The sequence below is a fragment of the Corythoichthys intestinalis genome, chromosome 10, assembly GCF_030265065.1.
Source record: "Corythoichthys intestinalis isolate RoL2023-P3 chromosome 10, ASM3026506v1, whole genome shotgun sequence".
Taxonomy (NCBI): Eukaryota; Metazoa; Chordata; class Actinopteri; order Syngnathiformes; family Syngnathidae; genus Corythoichthys; species Corythoichthys intestinalis.
The window spans coordinates 24244139-24260705 of record NC_080404.1 but is presented as its reverse complement, the minus strand read 5'-3'; the positions used below and the strand labels follow the sequence as shown (position 1 = coordinate 24260705).

At 38.9% G+C, this 16567-nt stretch overlaps 1 protein-coding gene across 5 annotated transcripts in view; it reads right to left on the bottom strand.

The window, feature by feature from the left end:
• LOC130923355 (protocadherin-15) overlaps nucleotides 1-16567 on the bottom strand; it is a 490939-nt gene that overhangs the window by 406493 nt on the left and 67879 nt on the right. For 4 of the 5 annotated variants that reach the window (XM_057849017.1, XM_057849014.1, XM_057849016.1 and 1 more), the window contains exon 2: nucleotides 1872-1926. The exons of the other annotated variant lie outside the window; for it this stretch is intronic. The gene's annotated coding sequence lies outside the window, so the exon portion shown is untranslated. The remainder of the gene's footprint in view (nucleotides 1-1871; nucleotides 1927-16567) is intronic. 5 annotated transcript variants of the gene reach the window in all.

The window sequence follows — 16567 nt, the reverse complement described above, 5'->3', positions numbered from 1 at the left end:
GCGCAAGTTTCTCGTCCCGCCCGTCGCTGATTGGTCCACTCCGCTGTCTGTTTGCTGTGGCTTGCTCCGCCCTGGAAATTTTATCCGCTTAATGGTGGCCAGACTCAATAGCTGGAACAGCAGTGAGTCTGGAGTACCAGGCGACATGCTACATGGAGTGTTTGGATCGAAAAGAGGCAAGTAGGTGATAATATCTCGTTAAAATCATGATGTATTTAATTATGCTCTCGCGTGCTCTCACCTCCAGTTAGGGTTTTGGCGTTTAATGTTTTTTTTTTTTTTTTTTTTTTTTTAAACGCCCTCCTGTTCAAAATTTTTGGGGGTCTCAGAGCGGAACTTCAAATCACTTGAGTGTTTGCCGCCATGTATAAATTTTGGTGACGTGTAGTTGCCGTTTTCTCACCTTACGCCTTGAGCTTTTAGCTTTTGTGACCGCTAACAGCTTTCATTCATAAAGAGATTGAGAGGTTGAAGTAGGCATGATGAAATATTTAGACATCAATTTTGTTGAAACCTTCTCATTGAAAAGAGGACTGCATTTTAAAATAACATGTTTGTGGTCCTGGTAATGATACAGTATGTTTTATCTTTCCATTTGCTGCCATTGACAGTGAGAGTCAATGGCGCCGAAACATGCTGCTACACCTGGATTTTTCCCCCACTGCTACTCACCAACTTCGACCTCAATTTGAAATATTTGCCTACAACAAAAGATGGGATTATCCTCCTTTCCCCAAAAAATAGCACACGTCAGATTTGTGTTCAGATGTTTCTAATCCGGCTCTGCTCTGCACATGCTCTATCACATGAGGTTTGACTTCTAGATCATAATAGAAACCATGGAAATGGTGCTTAAAAGAGTATGATTTGGGCTTCATCTCATGAAAGGGACTGAAATCTTTTCATTCAAATGCAATCAGTTCAAGTTGACTTTATCTGGACTTAGAGGTAGATTTGGGCTACATTCAAATTAGTATTGTCTTTCAAATAAAAATGATTTTACTCTAGTTTAATATAATTTAACAAATATTAATATAATAAATATAATTTTAAAAGATATTTGCAGTATGTTGTACTTCTGTCTTGTTTTTTTATATTTTATTTTAATTTTATTTCATTTTAAAATAATGAGAAGATTTACTATTTCACTTTTTCTTTTTATTAGAAATTGTAAACAAAAAAAGTCGGTGGTAAAAATATGTAAATGTAAAAGTTTTTTGAACAGGAAACTATGTTTTCGCCAATGTGACGAGAAGAGCTATCATCCAACCAGCAGCCGAATATTTTTGGGATGTTTCCCAGATTGATATGTGGAATACATTCACAGCGGATATATGGAAAAATCAATCTTGCATGCCAGGTTATAGAAATTTAGGTTTAAAAGAAAACTTAGCGCTAACGTAAACACTCTGTGGCGTATGGCCCCCAGTTCCAGACATGCCATCGTCTTGCGAGCTGCAGACAATTTTTGGGCGTACTGGGAGCTATAATAGAGGTGTTTGTTGACACACGAGGCAAGCGAAAGATACAAAAGTCAAACTCTTCAACCGAGCAGGTCACCCACCATGGAATGAGCAGTCAAATATGATCTAGAGATCCCCCCCCACCTCTTAAATATTTACAAAGCAGACCCTGGACGAGTGGTTTTATGATGCCAAGAGATTTGCTCAAGACCAAGAGCGTCAGCAAATGTCAGGATGAATCATCTAAGTCACATGAATAAATCATAGCCAAGCAATGCTTTAAAAAAAATTCTCCACCCTGTCCGATTCAGTATGTCTCTGTGATGTCCCATAAGGGGACGAAAAAAACCAAGGACACTACCGGAAATAGATTATGTCACATGTAAAAGTTGAGAAAAGCAGCAATACCTGATTGGAGTTTGGTGGATGATGCCACATGGCGCTTTGGATTTAAAGCACACACCTGGAATAAGGAAAAAATATGTTGAAAATGGGTAGGATTATGTTTCAGTGCCACTGACGGTGATAAACGTCTAATACATTTTGACAATGTTCATTCACCCTTCCCAGTCAAAATAGATTGGACGTCTAGTGCCGTCAATGGCAGCCAATGAGTTAAACAATGTTGTAATGCTGTAAACAAGGTGTGTCAAACACGCAGCCCAAGGGTCAGATCCGGCCCGCCACATTGTTTTGTGTGGTCCACACAAAATGTTCTAAAAAATAATTATATATATATATATATATCGCAGACATGTCCAAAGTCCGGCCGGGGGGCCAAATGCGGCCTGTGGTCAAATTTCATCCGGCCCCCAGCCTCTGTTATAAAATTAATAACATCTGGCCCGCACACAGACTTAATAAATTGGTCACCAGTACTGCTACCAGCATATGAAGTAGCTTACACACTAAATGCTGCTCCTCATTTACCCATTAAAAGGCAGCAGCACTCCAAGCAACATTACCCCGTGTGACCCTTTACTTCCAATTTTCTAAAATAGCGACAATCAACAAAAAAAGTTGACTGCAACGTCCGACGCTTCAAGGATAGGTGCAAATAGGACTATTTCTTCACTAAAATACGCAACAACTGTGTCTGCCTCATTTGCAAAGAGACAGTTGCTGTTTTTAAAGAGTTCAATGTGAGGCGATATTACCAAACAAGACACGCTAACACGTCCGATAAGATTACAGGGAAGATACGCAGCAAGAAATTGAAGCAACTTGAAGCTTGTTTAATTTCACAGCAGCAGTATTTCGCAAGAGTTGAAACAGAACACCAAAAGGGCTAATTGCGAGATTGTTGAAATTATTAAGTAAAAAAAAAAAAAAAAGCAAATGTGACACACAGAATGGCTTGCTAAAATTTGCCTAAATATATTGTTCTACGTAAGAGACGTCAGCCAAGGTCGGCCCCCCACATTTTTACCACACCAAATCTGGCCCCCTTTGCAAAAAGTTTGGACACCCCTGATATATATACTTTTTAAAAAACAACAACAGAAACATTACCTTTCACATGTTTTGTTTTTATCATAATATAAGACAAAACATTTCCCCCCATTTCCTTTAAAAAATTCTAAATCAAAAAAGAAAAAAAGAAAAATATATTTATGGCGGAAAACACTCAGTTGACTTGAAGTTCTGTTCTGAGACCCCCAATTTGGCAAAATTTCAAAATTGTTAGATATTCATGTGTGATCCATCATTGGAAAGCTCAAAATCTCAATTTTCTGGGGGAAGAAAAATTTTGAACAGGACGGCATTAAAAAAAAAAAAAAATAGATAAAAATTTAAACAGCGAAACCCTAACTGGAGGTGAGCGCACGCAAGAGCATAATTAAAGACGCCATGATTTTAACGAGATATAATCGCGTCCTTACCTCTTTTTGATCCAAAAAATGTCATTTTTAGTTTAGAATCATTAATTGATGTCTAATATTTAGTTTAAAAAAAAAAAAAAAAAACTTTAAAAAATTATTCACTTATTATTATTCACTTATTCACGTTTTAAACAAATTACGTCACAATGAAAAAATTGCGTCTGTAAAAAAGTCACGGATGTCTACCTCATAACTATCGCTTAATTGTACTTTTTTTGTTACTGTCGGATTTTCTCCGATATGTTAGATGATAAATAAAGATTCCAGATGAAGAAAATTTGAAGAAAAAAAAAACAAAACGTTTAAAAGGGTAAATATATGAAAAAGAAACTCCTTGATGTCTGCGATTTCTGCATCGTGACCCTTCTTATATTACCATGTTTCACCCATTAAATCCCCCAAAAATCCAGCTGTGGCCATTCACAGCTGTGTCTTGACACTCAGTGATACATGCTACACGGAGTTTTTGGATCGAAACAAGGTAAGAAGTACGCGATAATATCTCGTTAAACTCATGGCGTCTGTAATTCTCCTCTCGCGTGCTCTCGCATCTAGATAGGGTTTTGCTGTTTTAAAATGATTTTTTTTTTTTTTTTTAGAAATGCCCTCCTGTTCAAATTTTTTCTTCCCCCAGAAAATTGATCTTTTAAGCTTTACAATGATATATCACACATGCATTTCGGACAATTTTGAAAGTTGGCCAAATTGGGGGTCTCAGAGCGGAACTTCAAGTCATCTGAGTGTTTTCCGCTATACACTGTATATATATACAAAAGCAAAACAAAAATCCAATGGGAAAAATAAGAAGGTTTCTTGGATTTTCCCCCCCTTTTTTTAATTGAAAAATAAATAAATAGATAAAATATAATATTGGCTAACAAGACACTCGAAACAGAAGGTATGGGCAATTTCTAGGTCAACAATATCGCTAAATGAAGTGATTGTTCCGTGGCAGCCTCTCCCAGTCTGAATGGATTGGACATCTAGTGCTGTCAATGGTTGCAGAATTCGTGTTAACATAGCAGGTTACAGCCAAAAACCTGATTTGCAAGGCTGCGTGAAACAGTGTCCATTATATTTGTAAACCATTTTGATGTGAACACAATTGTTTGTGCAGGAGTTGTTAGGGGTGACTTTGCGAGGTATTGCCAACGTGGCTGAATGAAAGTGACATATTTGGATCTGGGCTAAACATCTATTTCCATCTGTGGCTCACTTGTTCGCAGCTCACGGGGGCAGTTCGGCACGCACCCCCTACGCTAACACTTCCCCCTCTCACTCTTGTTGTTTTAAGCGTGAGAGAGCCGGAGTGACAGAAGCGCTGGTTAAGTGCAAATCGCTGCGTGCGGCCTAACAATGGAAAAACGTCAATATTTGGCATTACTGCTCCCTTACAAAAAAAAAACAAAGAAAGAAAAAAACAGCTCACTAGGAGGCAATGAAGTCATTTTTCTTCACTGAAAAGCAAACGGTGTCAGGTCATCATCATGTCGACTGCGACTATTTACGGCGCCAATCGATAAAGAGACTAGCAATAAAAGCTTTGCCCAAATATTCAACGGCCAGTTTAGCCAAAGATTTGTGTCATGCAATTTGAAATGAGTTTATCACTAATCGACATCCAATCCATATGAACTAGGAGGGCTGGCTGCCACCGCCTCGCAGTTCAAATGGATTGGAAGTCTACAGTTGTCAATAGCAACCAATGAGTTCAAGGGCCCAAGAAATGGTGACCATCGCTAGCTTTTATTTAATTATTATTATTTAATCGTTTTTTTCATCCCAAAAAAAATTAATCGGGCAACACCCACTTTTTTTCTGGTCGTGATGTCATGAGCATAATTGCGCTAGTTAGCTAGTGTATGTTGACGGTAACATGGCAACAACAGAAACAGAAAGCCTATGCCAACAATGCATGACAGCAGAATGCAAAAGTCTCTAGCTCAGTCTGGTTGTGACATCAAATTCTGTTGAGTTTTTTAGTGGGCGGGGCGGAGGCAGCTAAGAAAAAAAACTAGGGTCTACTTTCATTATTTTGCCTTATTGGTCACTTTTGGTAGGGGTGTAGCAAAATATCGAAATGGTGATACATCCTGATACCTTGTATCCCAAAAGGTTATCGACATGCTCCTACCAAGAATCGAGATATCATTTTAAAAAAGGTGTCAATGTCAAAAAATAAAAAGGAACCAACAAGTTGCTACCAAAATCTTCCACCATAATAGTGTCTCAGTTAACTCTAAGGCTGCATTGTAGGTGCACGACACCTAATCCATTTAGACTGGAAACTTTCGTTCATTCACAGCATTCAGTCATTCTGTCCGATTTTCAGGGCATTTACAGGTCACTTACGGTTCATTTTAGGGCATTTATAGATCATTTCCTCTTGAGTTTGAGTCACTGCCTATTCATTTGGGTGATTCCCTGGTCACTTCCTCTTCTGTAACTCAATATAAACAGGAAGAGACCCATAAAATACCCCAAAATCAACAGGAAGTAACTGAACATCAACAGGTAAATGACGTTAAATGGCCCAAGATTACCTCATTGCCTGGCATTGGCTGCCACTGACTGCCACAGGTGTTCAATACGTTTGAAGTGGGAGGGATGGCAACGAATGATGTTCATTCGCTGCCATCCTCCCAGTTCAAACGGATTGGACGTCTACTAGTGATAAACTCTATATAATTCACAGCAGAAGTTTGTTTTTCTGTTTATTAGTTGTTTGTAAAATATCCTAGAATTATTTCCTGACCAATGTATCGACAGTCGTTGTATCGCCATATTGTCAGATCATCGTTATCGTGAACTTTGTATCGCAAATCGTATCGTATTGTGAGGTACCAAGAGGTTCCCACTCCTACTTTTTGGGGGGTATTTGTGTCAAAAATATGGTTTGCTATAATTTTTAAATAACTGGCTTTGATATTTCATAGCACCTTTAAGGCACAGAGTGACTAATTGATTTTTGACAAGTTTTTATGGGATAATATGACAGTTAACTGATATAAATATGAAATTATTTACTCATTGGCTGCAAATAATGGTGGCAGAAAAAGCAGCGTTATGTCTAATTTAATTGTGTTTACATTAACCACAGTTATTTTCGCATTTTACCACTTAAAACAATGAATACGGAAAAATAAACGTCCTAATTTCGTAACCGCTTTAAAGTTACTGAAAAATGAACAAAAAGTGAGCTTTTTTTTTTTTTTTTTTTTACATTTTTTGTTTGTTTGTTTTTTTTTTTTTTTTTTTTTTTTTTAATTGTATGTATGCAGGCACGTACCGTATTGGCCCGAATATAAGACGGCCCTGATTATAAGACAACCCCCTCTTTTTCAAGACTCAAGTTTGAAAAAAGACTTTTTGCACACCAAATTAATTTTTATACAGAAAATAATTACAATAAATCCGAAACAAATGATTATAATAATATATTTGAGAGAAAAAGCATGTTATTTTGCCTCATTCAAATCTTAATATCTGAACATTTAAATATGTAAACCAGGGGTGAAAGTGGGCCAGAACAGTCAGGAACGCAGTTTTGGTATAAGATTCAGGGCCAGAACGCAGTTCCGGTATAAGATTCAGAGCCGGAATGCCGTTCCGGTACACGGTGCTTTGATTCCGAAAATATGACGTCAACTGTCAAAACACTATGTAAAAAAACAAGGAAAAAAATGCTAAGATGCCATACATGCATTTCATCTCTAAGAAGAAAACAATCTACCAACATCAGATTTACATACACAAGTGTTAACAACAAGCATAAAAAAGTGTTTGTATCGTGTAATCCGTTTCCACCAATATTTATTATTAATTTTATTATTAATTTTATTACGCGGACGGCATGGAGGTTTCCCCAGCTGCTGCAGTTATCCGAGTCTGACGATCATGTGTCAGGTCAATGTGCGAATGCACGCAGCAAAGCAGAACGCCTGGACTCATTTATCCGTTCAATTGGCTGACATACTGACATGTGATCAGCAGAGATAGTTAGCTGTGATTGGTTCAAATGAGCATGTTTTCTGGAACAGGGAAAAAAATAGAAGGTTGTTGAATTGATGCGACAAAAAAAGGGCAATGCAACATAAAATGGATCAAATCTTAAAAGGGATCCTCTGTTTTTAAGACAAGTAATTCTTAAAAGATAAATGTTAGTATGAGTTATAATAATTTGATATTAAAACCTCTCTTAATGTTTTTGTTTTAATAAAGTTTGTAAAATTATTTCAAGTGATAGGTCGCCATTCTTGTTACGTCGCAGTGCGTGAAGTCACTGGTCCCGTTGCCGAAATTCCAGCGTGTCACTCGTTAGCTTTCCCAACGTGTCGTCAGTTCTACCCTTCCTATTTGAACCAGATCTGAAAAGTGAAGAGCAGGACAACACTGTCGGTCGTTCACAAGACAAGCTTCAGGGAAAAATGTGTGCAGCAAATAATACCTGATAAGACAAAAGTTGGGCAAAACTGGTGATGCGAGAGTCCGGTTGGGAGCGAGAGTGTATGCTGTCCGGTTTTATTAGCAGATATTCAAGGTAAGCATATTGCGTTTTCAAACTTATCCCAATATAATTATGTAGATTGTTAGCATTCAGAGCTGTCGTGTGCTTTACATACAGTACAAGCCAAAGAGCACACCTTGTGTAATCCATGTCTTGTACATTGTAACGCGTGGTAGCTAGGATACGTGTATGAAAGTACCAAAAAGGTGAGAAGCTTCCACTTATGCACATTTAGTCACAAAAAATAATATTTCCACCTTGACCACTCCTCACTTGGAAGCTCAGCAGTACGCAAACACGCGTTCCCTGACAAACTCCCAACATTGTTGTAAGGTCCACGTCAAAGTCACTGCCGTCACTGTAGCGTGCCATAGTGCTTTAATTATTTAGTATGATTTGGGGAAAACTCCCACGAAGAATAGTCAACAAAAAAGATAGCAATACTAATCCAAATCCGCGTTTTTTACTCACTCGAAGATCCAGGAATTAGACCGATACCATGGCAATGTCACAGCCGCGATTAGGCCGTCGATTCCACAAAATAGACTGAACCGAAAAGCCGCTGTGGGACCGACGAATCAAAAAAATGGACAGATCCGAAACCAATATTGCAGACGCGGTGGGACCGTTGGATCCAGAAAATAGACGGATCCCTTACTTGACTGAGGATCCAGGAAAAATGTTCGGGCGCTAGTTGTAACGCGTGGTGGGTAAGGGGGAGAAGCTTCCACTTATGCCCATTTATTCAGTAAAAATAATAATTCCACCTTGACCACTCACTTCACTCCCCTTGTTTCCATTTGACTGGAAATTGCATCCAAAAGCAGCACATCATGGCATTTTACTTCGCGAGTTTAGGCAGCAATAAGCAATTGTTGAACACGAAAGATACCAATGACTGCGAGCCCGCAAACCATGGCGCCAACTAACAGTCAAAATATGGACTAAATATTATAAAATATTGCCATTGATTTAACATTTTATGTGTTTCTAACAACATATTTTGGTACAAGAGAACAATTGTGGTTTATTAGAGCCTACATGTATTTAAGTCATTTGTACTTATTTTTCTGAATGCATGTTATTTATATTTATTAAAAGAAGAAAACAAAAAGTAAATGTTTACATCACTTTACATTACTTCAATTTTGATATACATCCTAAGTTCTTAAGTAGTTAAAATTGAGATTTGGCACTTAGTATGTGAGGAAATGAGGGGAAATAAAAATTAAGAGATGGAGGTTGGGGTTATTGCTGTTTTTGTTTACTTTTATTTTGCAAATCATTGAAAAAATACAATTTTGAATTAAAATCAGTTTTTGTATGTGTTATAGAAATAACTGTGCTAAAACAGTTTTCTTTGCATTTTAGTAGTGTAAGAGGTTTGACCCCCCCCAAAAAAAATGAAATAAAGAAAGAAAGAAAGAAAATTTCTGGCTCTGTGGCAACCTTCACGTCGGGGAGTTCCAGCAAGAAATTCTAGCCACTTTCACCCCTGATGTAATCTAAAGTGCAATCACATTCATAAATGAATGGCTTCTGGTTTTTGAAATGTAAATAAATCAATCTATTGTGATAAAACAACAAAATTTCAATAACTGCATTAACCATCAAAGTGAAGTCTAACTGTAACTGTAGTCTTGAAACAAATCTGAATAAGGAAAAACTTTGCAATAAAATAATGCAAACAGGTTAAAATACAAAGAGGAACCGAGATCTGTCATGACAGAACATCGCTTCAATGATACCTGCCGCCATCTAGCGTCATGAATGGTGAGAGTAGCTGAGATCTGCCATGACAGAACATCGCTTCGATGATATCTGGCGCCATCTAGCGTCGTGAATGGGTATAATGTATAGAGCGCGAATATAAGGCGACCCCCTCATTTTCAGTGTTATTTCAATGCAAAAAACATCGTCTAATATTTGGTCCAATACGGTATATCAAACTAAGAAAATGGACTGGACGTCTATCACCAACAATGGCACTGATCATTCAGTGCCATCCATTCAAGTGGACTGGACCCCTATCAGTGGCAATGTACAAGAAGAAGCTGGTTTAAAAAATATGTAATTATATTATATTATATTATATGTAATTAGGGGTTGGTAAACAATATGGTTTCCATGCCATTTTGATTGTGACAGCAATCTGCAATTTAGCACAAAATCTGAATTTTCAGGACCTAACAAAATGATGTGACGGGCCAGTTCTGGCCCCCGGGCCGCAGGTTTGCCACAAGAATACGGTGTCAGGAGTAGTGAACAGATTTTTTTTTTCCAACTCAAATCATTAGCTCAGCAATTGCACAGCCATTTTTTGAGTGGATTTTGCCTGCACAGTTGAAAACAGGCTATCTAAAATCATGTTCTATAGGTTTTACTTTTTTGTCTCTCTACTGTATAAACAGAACACCTACTAAGTTTTTGGGATGGATGAAAGCGCACACAAGTAAGAAAAGCTTATTGATTTGTTGTTAGCACAAAGCTTCCAGTCCGCCCCTATTCAATCGTTAGCGCAGGCTATTTTCTCATACAAAGCAAGTTCAAATTTAGTGTACGTCCATTTTTTGTCACTATTCATCAAATGATGGCGAGTTTCATCAGTAAACTTTCCGTCGGGGCCAGACGATTTACCATCTGGATTTGAAAGCTAGTCCTCCTACAAATTAAGGCTGCCGTCAAAAACACACAAATGCCTGGAGACCATTCATAGCCGAAGAAAAACAGACTCAAATGTGCACCGGGAGACTCGTGTGAAGGCAACAATCAGCCACCAACAAACCAAATGCACACTCTCACTGTAATTGCATGCTTAGTCGTGGTCTTCCTCGCTAAATAGGGACAGAGGAGAGAATCTGGTAAGGAATGAATGATCATGCTCTAGTGCCACTGACGGCGCAAGACGTCAAATCTATTTTGATGTCTAGCGCTGTCAAAGGTAGATATCCGGTAGGTTTTGGTGACGAAACACGGACTTTAAGAGCGTTTCTTCCAGACAAAAGAGTTTTCAGGCTGTTTCAATGCGAATGATGATTATTGTTTTGGGTACAGGCTGACGACGCTAATCCTCCTTTCACACACATATCCCGATAAATTCCCGTGTAAGGTGACGCAGGATTTACTCACTTCATTGCTTTCACGCATGGAGATATATGGAGAATGACGCGATTGGACACTTTCACAGACTTGTTCCATGTTGCCCACTGGCGCTCTCTGTCCGGGGAGGGCTGCTGGCGTGATTTTATAACCCGAACATTACGTCATTTTTGGTCGGCATTGGCTGTCACATTCTGTTGGTCAGATCATGTTTTGTTACAGAGCCGTTCCCGACGTCGTAACTGCAGCCAATTCAAGATCATCAAGACTGTATTTAAGCCAAGACCATCCAAGAGAAAGATGCCGAGATTAAGGGTGTAACGGTAATGTAATAGTATTGAACCGTTTCGGTACGTGGTAGTCTGTTCGGAACGGATGCGTACCGAACGAGTTTCTGACGTAATACAACCCTTACTTTTCGAGGCTGTGAGTCGATCGGGTTACAGTTTCTTTGTGTAAATTATATTTACTCCGTCTTCTCTACTATAATGAGGACCAACACGGTAGGACAGTCCAGAAACGTCAACGGCGCGACAACGCGGCCACCGCAAGAACGCAGTGAAACGCGGGTGTTAGAGTCAATCAACCAATGCACACCAGTCGCAGTGCGGCCGCATGTTAGATGCATCCCAGAAGTGGCTCAACACGACGCACGCGAAAAGAACGGCAGAGTTTATTATTTGATGCCAGACGCGGCCCTCCTGCGTCAATACTGCTAGCTCGGAGCGGGCCGGAAGTCGTGTAATAATACGTGTAATAATACGGTGGGTCCGGTCGATTTTCAAACTAATATGCAATCGTAACCTACTTTTTGAGTCCATCAGATCTCTTGAGTGGTAGATCGGGGCACAGTTGACTTGTCTTTGTTGATTTACGGCTGTCTTCTCTGCTATAATAATAGCCAACACCTGTGTTCAAAACAAAGCCCTCCTACCACAACAAAACAAGTAGGAACTAATATTCACATAGGAACTGAAGTTATCCAACATAAAACATACAATATAAATGAATACTACATCACATTTGTAAAATATAAACACATAATAAAATAAATAATTGCCCATTTAAATAAAATAAATTGAAATGAGCTAAAACACCTGTAATTAAATAATAAGAATAATACACACATCCTGCTTACACAATTAAATTTCTGTGTGGTGCTTTAATCTGAGAAAATCCACCAATAAAGCTTTTGAAAAACGTTCATAAGAAAAAAAATGTTTCATTGAGGCATTTCATTTGTAAAATACATGTTAAAATCTTTGTCATTGGGATTGCTTTTCTCTTTAGCACAGGACTTCTTTTTTCTTCTTTTAGAAAGAAAGCTGACCAATACGCGGGGTCTGAAAGGCAAATTGTTGTTGGATTATCTTTAAATACCTGCTACTTTTTTAGCAGAATTCCAGCTTTGTATAGGCTAATGTTCCTATTGTTGAAAGCACAAAAGTGTGTAATAAACAACTAACACATTTATATTTTGCATTTTGTTTTTTTACTGTACCGAAAATAAACCAAACCGTGACCTCAAAACCGAGGTATGTACCGAACCGAGATTTTTGTGTACCGTTACACCCATAGCCGAGATATTAACTTGCTCTGTGCCATTCGACACCTTGTACTCTCGAATTTCATGCATTTGCTAGCTTGTTCGTCTGCCGCCCTTGTTTTGAGATCCCCTTCATTGTGCTGGTATTTGAGTGTATTTGTTTTGTTGTCCTATGGGCTCTCTGCCTACCGCTTAGGTTAATATTATTGATCCCCGTCGATCTACTGTCACGGACCCATTGTGTTATTCCCCCTTTTCCGCCATTGCGTGTATTTTTGTTTGCATTTAATATACCCTTGAACACATCCCACCGTTGTTTTCTGATGTGAGGTACAACCTTATTTCCGCAGTTGCGCACCCTAACATCGGCAACAAAATAGACCACACATTTCCAAAGAAGGATGATGAACTCTCTTCATCGGCGCTACGATCCAGTAGCAATTTAATTTAGTTTTTCGTTTTCAGTTTAATTTACCTATTTCCAGCTTGCTATGTTGATAATTGCATTTTTTACCGCTTTTCGTCTTACTGCGAAGAAAGAGGAAGTGACGATCGGCCCGCCATTTACGTCATCAGCCATCATGCTTTGACCCGGGAATTTAACGCTTGCTTTTACGCACACCGCTTTCCGGGAAAGTCCCGGACATTATAATACAATGCGATTCGGTAAATTGCTTTCACAGATAAGGGCTGTTGTTCAGATGTATGTGAAAGGGTCTTAGGGGAACTAAATAATGGGACAATTGAGTTGAGAATTTGTAAAACATGCCTACCAAACCTAATAGGTATTTTTTTTCCCTAATTGTCTACCTCAGGGTTTGGCAAACAGCCATTTCAACCCGGATTCCACAGAAAAGGCAATACTGGGAGCCATACACACTTTTTGATATCTAAAATCACCAACCAACAACATGGTGCCACCTGGAAGGTGTACCCACAAGTCTTTGCACCAATCACACTAAACCGTGACGTTACATTCTCGGTAAATTCATGATGTTCTGTTGGTAAAGATACAAAATTAGTGAGCCTGATTTGTTCAGCTAAATTTCTTTACCCTGTACATTCCCTAAAACATTTAAATAAAATACCCCATGTTTGGTTTGCATCAGAGTTTGCAGGTTGCAGGCCCCTGGTCTACCACAATCGGTTCATTATCAGTTTACTCCCTGATCGATCAAATCAGTTGGTAGGACTAGGACGTTCGCCCCAAGTGGCAATAATTCAAACGATATCCGTCACATCACAATTAGGGCACTCTAATGACCTTGCCGATGATCAATTATTCGACTGGAGATTCTCTCCTCTGCAGGCGACGCAATTATCAGCCGCCTCTTCTCGACGCGTGAAGCCGCCGAGATTCAATCCAGTCACGTGGACGCTCACGTTGTCGGTGTAATCAAAGAAAATAGTCATTAGCAGAAATTGCAGGCTAACCACTTGAGAAGAAAATATGTCTTTTACACCCACACGCCAACATTGTACTCAAAAAACCACCACGACTTCGCATTATTAAGATATGTCAGTTTGTTTTCCACCGGAGAGATTTTGCGCTACATGAAACCAAGAAATTGTCAATTTGTCTGGAAGGCCATAAAGGGAAATGTTTTTTTCCATTAGAGGAAGTGCTTGCATAGAGTAGAAAGCCACAGTCAAGCAAAACATGAAATAATAATCACGTCCGCCTAGCTGAGGAGGTTATTCAGGTAAACGTTTGTTTCCCCTTCTATTCCAGCACAATTTACGTAATTTTTACAAACACAACAAAGCTATTGTGGGAAAATTGCATTAAAGAGAAAATTACACTACAGCTCCCAAAAGTACAACAGATTAGGCAGCGACCAATAATGATGATACTTGCAACAAAAAGAGTAGAATGAGCCAAGTCTTGTGGAAAAACTGGCGATATGGCTTGGAGGAAACGCTAAGGGAGGATTAGGACTGGCGTCATTTGGCACAAATGAACACTCCAGTCACAGATTATGTCCTCAAAGCCCAATTTTGCTTGATCGTGATTCCATCTTTCAGTAATGATAATGAACAGTATTCATCTGTCTTGTTTGCATGGAAGGAGAACCAATAGGCCTACTGTCGTTTTTTGACTATAAGGCTAGGTTTATACTGCAGGTCTTAAGGCATGAGTCCGTTTTTTTCGTGTTTTTCCGACTCGAGTGAGGTATTCACTTGACGGTCTGAATGGGACAAGTCGCATGTGGACCATTTCAAATCCGATCTGGGTCACTTTCATATGTGGTTTAAATCCGATCTGGGCCACATTTTTATGTAATGTCGCGGCGGTCTGAACTGTCAAGTCTGCCAAATTGGAATTCATGCAGCAATAGTGTACAGCACGAATGCTATTTTTAGACTGTGACGTCGCATCGTAAAGCGGAAGTGGAGGTGGGACGTTATAGACCCGCCCTCGCATAGAAACTATGTTATGTCTGCTACTTTTCTTCTGTAATCTTTCAAAAACGAACATGCCGATCACACATTGCTTTTTTTGGAACGTGTAGAAACTAGAGATGTCCCGATCCGATATCTGGATCGGATCGGACGCCGATATGGGCAAAAAAATGCGTATCGGTATCGGATCGGCCGACACGGAAAAATTCCGATCCAAACTTCCGATCCAATTTTTTTTTAAAGTCCGGTCCGGGTTTTCCAGTGCACCCACTTACATAATCCATTCCAGTTTTTGCTTCGGTTTCCCTAAAATCCGGTCCGCATTTTACGCACACATTCAACACACTACATTACCGTCTCCCAAATGACTGAGAGTCTATCGGTAAAAATGTCAGCTGTGTGGGATTATTTCACTTTAAAGGACGACATAGACGAAGAGGCAGAGTGCAACATATGCCACAATAAAGTCAAGCGTGGTGGTAAAGCTGTAAGAAGTGTTAATACAACCAAACTAATCAAGCATTTATCAAAATACCACCACAAACAATACAAGGAGTATGAGGAGTATATGAGCAGTATAAGGAGAAAACCAAAGACAGAAAGAAAGGTCATACGCAACGAACACTGGCAGAAACTTTTGCGATGTGTGACAAACTGGCACTTGACAGTCCCAAAGCCCAGGGAAGAGTCATTGCCGAAGGAATCATTCTGGATGACGAGCCATTATCTCTCGTGAGTAAAGTGGGATTTAGACGCATCAGGCAGACTTTTTTCAAAAAATATATATTCATATATTTATACTAAAACGATGTATGTATGTATGTACTTTTCCAGCGTTATTTTGCTGTGTAAATGCATTTATAATGATAAAAATATGTAGAGTATTTAAACATTGAGAAAACTTGCGTTTTTTTTCTGCCAACTCGAGAAGATTAAAATAAATGTCAAATCCACTATCCACCTGTTAGAACACACATGCAAATAGAAAATATATAAATGTTTATTGAATATCCATCTTAAAGTCTTGTTTAACTGGGAGAATTTGTTACAAAAGACAGACTATAATTTGTTATCATTATGCATATATGCACTGGCGTCACCAAACATGATCACACAAAACGTAACCACGCATCGCTCCTGAGTCTTCACAAATAAAGGATAAAATTTTGTTTTTTTTCGTGCTCGATCTTACAAATAAAACATAAAATTTGGGGGGTTTTCGGGCTGGGCAAGCAAATCAAAGGGTGTGTGTAATAGTTAATAGTTTGAGGTTGTTTGTGTGTTTTGCTTTTTTAAGACAGTTTACAATATTATTAGCATGTTTTACTGTCTGAATATGTCATTTCTGTTTGTTATTTAAAATGTTTTGTGCTTATCATTTAATAAACAGGTCAGTTTCTTGTTACCAACCATTATGTATTATTCCAACTCACCTAATTCAGCTGGCAAGTTGTTATCAAGACTACTAAAACCCTTTTCAACATGAGTCTGACAACTAAGTAAGGAGGCTAAATAACTTTAATACATGCTCTGAGAGGCCGGTATCGGTATCGGCCAGTATCGGTATCGGATCGGAAGTGCAAAACAATATCGGTATCGGATCGGAAGTGCAAAAACCTGGATCGGGACATCCCTAGTAGAAACGACTCTAGACATTACGACATAT